This window comes from Notolepis coatsorum (assembly GCF_963971535.1).
Source record: "Notolepis coatsorum genome assembly, chromosome: 3".
Taxonomy (NCBI): Eukaryota; Metazoa; Chordata; class Actinopteri; order Aulopiformes; family Paralepididae; genus Notolepis; species Notolepis coatsorum.
In genome coordinates, this window is record NC_140167.1 from 75,787,997 (window position 1) to 75,794,554 (window position 6,558).

Here is a 6,558-nt window from a genome sequence, read left to right on the forward strand (position 1 = left end):
AGAACACTCGCCAGACAATATGACCCGTTGGGATGTATCCTACCTTACACCACCAGGGCAAAAATGATTGTACGAGAGCTGTGGGACAAGGAACAGGGCTGGGACGACCCCATACCCGACCGCCTCGCTTCCACCTGGAGAGAGTGGGAAAAAGAACTCAACTCGCTCCCAAATGTGAACATACGCCGCAGCTACTTCCCACCCACAGTGCGGCTGGAGACGTGCCAGATGGACCTGCACGTCTTCAGCGACGCCTCAGAAGTAGCCTACGGCTCGGTGGCCTACTTGCGGGCCCGAGAGGAGGGAGGAGAAATACACACAGCCTTCATCCTGGCTCGCTCAAGGATAGCCCCCCGCAAACAACAATCTATCCCGCGTCTAGAGCTCTGCGCAGCCCTGGTAGGCGCGCAACTCGCCACGTTAATCCAACGTGAACTCACCATCCCGGTGCAAAGAACAATCCTGTGGTCAGACTCCATGACCGTACTCACATGGATCCAGTCCGATTCGTGTAGATACAAGGTCTTCGTGGGAGTCAGAATCACAGAGATCCAAGACTTAACAGAATCAGCATGCTGTAGGTACGTGGACACGAAACAGAACCCAGCAGATGTCATCACACAGGGGATGTCCCTAGATGACCTCACACGTCACAATATCTACAGTGACGGTCCCGAGTTTCTCAAGCTCCCGGAAGAAGAGTGGCCTAACCCCACCCCACGGGAGGCTAGTCAAGAGGAGGCAGAGATGAAGAAATCTATGTTCTGTGGGTTGACGCACACACCAGTCCCCACCGACCCTAACATAGACGACTGCCCCACCCTTGAGAGTGCGCAGTTGGAGACATTCCTGTGGTACCACCCTGAGGTTCCCTCTACTACTGACATTAACGCCGCTAACTACGAAGAAGCAGAACTCCTTCTGCTACAGCGAGCCCAAAGAGACTCGTTCCCCGAGGAGCTAGACTGTCTGCAGGGATCAAAGCCAGTCCCGTCAGACCGCAGACTGCTCCACCTGGCTCCTGAGCGCGACGCCCATGACCTCATCAGAGTGGGTGGTCGTCTGAGACGAGCCCCGGACTTAACGGATGACGTCAAGTTCCCTATAGTCCTCAACAGCCGACACAAGGTCACCGAGCTCATCATAAAGAAATACGACGAGGATGTGCACCACGCTGGGGCAGAGAGAGTCTTCGCTGAGATCCGACGTCGCTATTGGATACTGAATGGAAGAGAAGCAGTACGACGCTTCCAGCGGACCTGTCTAGACTGTCGCAAGTGGCGAGCACAGCCCAGTATACCCAGGATGGCTGACCTGCCTCCCTGTCTCCTCCGACTTGGCGACAAGCCCTTTCACTCCACCGGCATGGACTGCTTCGGCCCGCTTTACGTGAAGAAAGGAAGAGGGACGGAGAAGAGGTGGGGCATTGTATTCAAATGCATGACCACCCGAGCAATACACATAGAACTCCTTCCGACCATGAGTACGGACTCATTCCTCATGGCCTTCCGGAGATTCACAGCGCGAAAAGGAAAACCGTCTATATTATTGTCTGATCACGGGACAAACTTCAAAGGCGGAGAAAGAGAGCTGAGAGAGAGCTTCCAAGCCATGGGCCCAGAACTTAAGACCCACCTCGCTCCCTCTCAGATTGACTTCCAGTTTAACCCCCCGAACGCCCCTCACTTCGGGGGAACCTGGGAACGAGAAGTACGTTCAATAAAGACAGCCCTGTACGCCGTGCTTGGGGCCCAGACCGTGGCTGAAGAAGTCCTCACGACAGTCCTCACAGAGATCGAGGGAGTATTGAACTCAAAGCCCCTCGGTTACGTCTCAAGTGATGTAGCTGATGTCGACCCAGTCACCCCCAACACTCTCTTGATGGGGCGGCTCGACCCCGCGCTCCCACAGACGGTGTACAGACCTGAAGAAGCGAACGGCCGAAGAATGTGGAGGTACAGTCAAGTATTGGCTGACAAGTTTTGGAACAGTTTCCTCCTCCACTACCTACCGTCTCTACAAACCCGCCAGAAATGGGTAAAGGATAGAGACAACTTGACGGAGGACACAGTCGTCATGATCGTGGACCAGTCACTACCCCGAGCTATATGGCCGGCCGGCCGCGTAAGCAAAGTGATCCTGGTGCCGACGGAAAGGTCAGAGCGGCAGAAGTTCTTGTCCAGGGACGGACATACACCCGACCCGTGGCGAGGCTGATAGAGTTGCCAAGGCTCCCTGACTCCCTTGATGACGATCATGACCCACTGACTTTGTGAATTGCCCTACTCCCCACAACAGACATTGAGTAGTTGACAAGACGATTAATCTGTCTTTGCTTTATCTAATTAGGTGCGGACTAATTAGGAGGCGGCTGTTACAAAGGGTCAGATTAAACCAAATATATATATTTATTGCTTGAGATCCCTTGTATAATATTTGTATATCGTTTGATATCCCTTGTATATTCTTTGTATATATACACGGAATATCCCTTTACCTGGGTACAAACCAGACCATAATATTCGCTCTCCTATTGGACAGCGACCCCTAGGCGCCAACGACCATACCCCCAACGGCAAGTTCAAAGGCAACCCCAAGGCATGTCTCAACATGTCCAGGTTTGCGCAGTAATACGAGACAGAACTGAGGTTGGCACTAGATAATTCACCTTACGTATAAATACGGCGCAGGTGGAAACAGCAGCAATTCGTTCATTACTAGTAAAGCCTTCACCACGAGACAACGTGCAGTGAAGTGGGCAACTTTGCCTCTGAATAGAGCCTTGAGAACCGCGTGCGAATAGATTGCTAAAGTGTCAGAGTTTAACGCAGTACCGTTGAGTTCGACTTATTCTAATGTGAAGTAATAGTCTATCATTTATAGTGTATCGTGCGGCTACCGTTCTTCAGTGACCAGCATTACCACCGGTTCGTCGTGTATATAGCTAGTGCACTTATCCAGGCTGGGCGGCCTAAACTCGTGCCCCCACCCGAGGAGTCCTAGACGAGAACCGTTGGATATGTACACCGGAGAACCTACACCGGCGACTGCAGAACCCTTTCTGGTTGGATTATATTGCTTTGGTACCGTGACTGCTGGAGCAGAGAACCGTCTACCCCACTATCGTGTGGGATCTACCCCCCGTGAGGAGCATCACTCGAGCCCGCCTCTAGGAAGAGGCTGGCTAGCTTTCATCCATGCTGTCGAGCATACTGGATTATAGCTGTTGCTTTGACTACTGATCAAGGGAGTACTGCACTGGCTCCTGTATCTGGAGCCTTGTTATTCCGCGTTGACCCAGACTTTGCACCCGAACATTCCTCTACCCTGCCGGCCTTACACCCGGAGGGAACCCCCCAGTGTCTCCAGCTGGTACTAGTGTGCCTTATGTAATTGCTATGCCACAGGTGGCGTCAGTTTAGACCAGGGGTAGGCAACCCTAGGCACGCGTGCCTGCATAGGCACGCGGGGGCATTTGCATAGGCACAGGGGGCAGCACTAAAAAAAAAAAAAAAAAAAAATTAATTATTATTATTTTTTTTTATTTTTTTTTGCTTTGAAATATTATAGTGAACTATTTTGCACTGTTGTCGCATTTATCTTGTTGAAATCCTCCCACAGGTTCTTTTTACTTCCACATATTTAATTGAGACCCTTTATTTGTTTATTATTTCAATTTAGCTGGAAATACATTGCTACATCATTCAGTAACATTTGCAGAGCCTTATAACAAAAACATTATTACGGTCACCATTGTGACCAGTGGGATTAATCAACAAATTGTATTATTTATTTTTCTATTTCATTGAACATTGCACATGTTAAAAGCCATTTTTTTACTCAAAATGTGAGTATTACCAAGTCAACTTGTGTTCTTAAAACAATGACAATAAACATAGTTTTATTAGGTTGAAATAATGTGGTTGTGTACTTATTTTTCTGTTAACTTATTATGGATTGAAAACTGAAAACCTTAATGCACAGTAACTGAACTCAATATTTTTAAGTTCTGGTAACTAATAAAAAAATTTTACAGTGTAGTCTTGCGATCAATCAAAACTTATTTACACGATATACCTCACATTCACCCTCCATTCACATCCTGGTGTTCTCCTGGTGTTCTCCATTAGGCCTGTAGGTGGAGCTATGACAGCACACGTACAGTACACACACCGATGGTGTGTGATGTGTCCAAAAATGAATGGGCAAATGTGAGTGAAATGGTCGCACTGTATGCAGCTGTTTGTCTGCATTGCATTCCCCCCCCCCCCCCCCCCCCCCCCCAACTCAGATTTAGGGTTGATACAACCATCATAATAATATTGTTAATAATAACAATAACAATAATGATGTAATAATGTAAAAATTATCATTAAAAATACCTGATTATGAGAGAAAAAAAATTACGATGCATGGAATATTGTTGAGGCACACTAGTTACAACTATATTTCAAACAGGCACTCCATGTCAAAAAGGTTGCTGACCCCTGGTTTAGACCCATCTTACTATTCTCATTGACTTACGCTCTTGACCTACTTTACGTGTGTTCTTCGCCTTACAAGCGCGAGTATAATTCTCAATCTGTAACCTAACGTTGCTTTGATAATAATAAATACCCTCCAAATAGAACTTTATGTGTCAATGCCGTGTTCTTGTGTGGGTGTTCACCATATATATTCATGTACTGTATGGCCAGTAATTAAAGTACATAACTAAGTAGTGGTTTAATATACCATACTCTCAATACAGTCAGGGAATTGTACCCCTCAGTTACAGTAGTAGTTGCTGCTAATTTAAGTGTAAGTGCTGATCTACTTATTAATCTTACCTCTTTAGCCAGAGCGGTCCGTTGGCAGACCGCAGATGACATCACGTCATAAATCCATGTCTACAGACTGTATGGATTACAGTTTTTTACAATGGCTTTGACTCATTTTGCACAGCACAATTTCAATGCAAAAAACTCAAAATGCAAATTGCCAAACTGACTTTAAAAATTCATACTCTAAGATACTAAATGCTATGCTGAAATTCAAAGTGCAAAACTGTTAATACAAAGTGCCAAACTCAAATCATATGCTCCATTCTCAAAATACAGCCACCTATTACAACAATGTTCAATTGCTTATTGTTGACCACGTGATACAGTAAACCGAGGTCTAACACTGGCTGAAGCTGACAGTTACTGTACAGAAAATTACTTGTGGATGACTTTTTTTTTATTCCTCTTATTTTTCGGGATTATTTACCGCAAAACTGAACGTTATTGGCATAGATTGGAGCGCAGTTAGTTTGTCTACCTTCTGTGAGCGTTTATCAACAATCCGCATTGCAAACCGATTCAAAATGGCCGATCAGTTTCCATAATAAGAAACATAACTATTTACAGTAGATTTCATTCACGGTTCTTGCTGCACGTCTGGTGATACTAAATCCAGATTGAACTCTGCCATTGAAAAGATTTGGCCTGTCCATAGATGTGCAACTTGGCTATAATAAGGTAATTTATAGGCCTGCTATTCTATATTCTATAATAATATTTCAAATTACATGTGTCCGGATGGCAGAATTCAGTACTGTATCTACAAAACCTTTTGTTTATTCATCTTCGCTTTATTCATTTGCTTAGATTTTTTATACATGTGATCTCAAGAAGGTGCTGAACGAGCTCAGTTGCAGTTTTTCATGTCTGGTAATTGTTAGCATGGTGTTATTCACCGGCAAATATGCAAAGAAAAATCATAATTTATATTATCCTTTGTTTCATCACAATTTAATCAAGACCAGTAACAGACACAATATCTCTGACACTGGGAATACATTCCCTGAGATCCGTAGATGTCCCTAGATACCAAGAACATGCAAATGGCCCTTGTAGAAGTGGAGCAATCTTCCATTTACTTAGGCATGTATTTTTAGGCGGAGTTTTGGAAAATAGGGCTAGGGCATAACAAGTTAATAAGCCAATACATTACCTCGGAAACAAATCGAATAAAGTAAATAAGATATATGCTAACCCCCCCCCCCCCCCCCCCCATTATAGTGCAGCTACAGATTTAATTACATGGTAACGACTGGATAATTTGCTGTGTCAATTTAATCACTAATTATAACTACATTTCAACTTGTCAACCTGCACGCTTCGTTATCAAGAGGTAGTATTTAATGTACGAACACCCACTCACTGACTCACCCACCGAATGGCTCCACTGAATGGCCTGGCATCTAAAAGGTTATGGTACACAGGGGTCACAGAGGAGTAGAAAACAATAAATACTCCCAATGACCTTTTTTTTTTTTTTTTTGATCCACTTTTTCTCCCATTTTCTATATTTTTCTCCCATCCCAATTTCGTATCATCCAATTCAACCCTCCCCTGTCACGAACGCTGTTTCTTGCCTCCCACAAGCCGCTGCAGTGAGGACTAAGTCATACATAGCACAAGTCCCCTCCGGTACTTGAGGTAACAGCAGTCGCATCTTTTCACCTGCGCAGCTCGATCTCTCAGTTTTCGAGGAGTAACGCGTGGGAGGCTCACGCTGCCCCCGACACTTCCT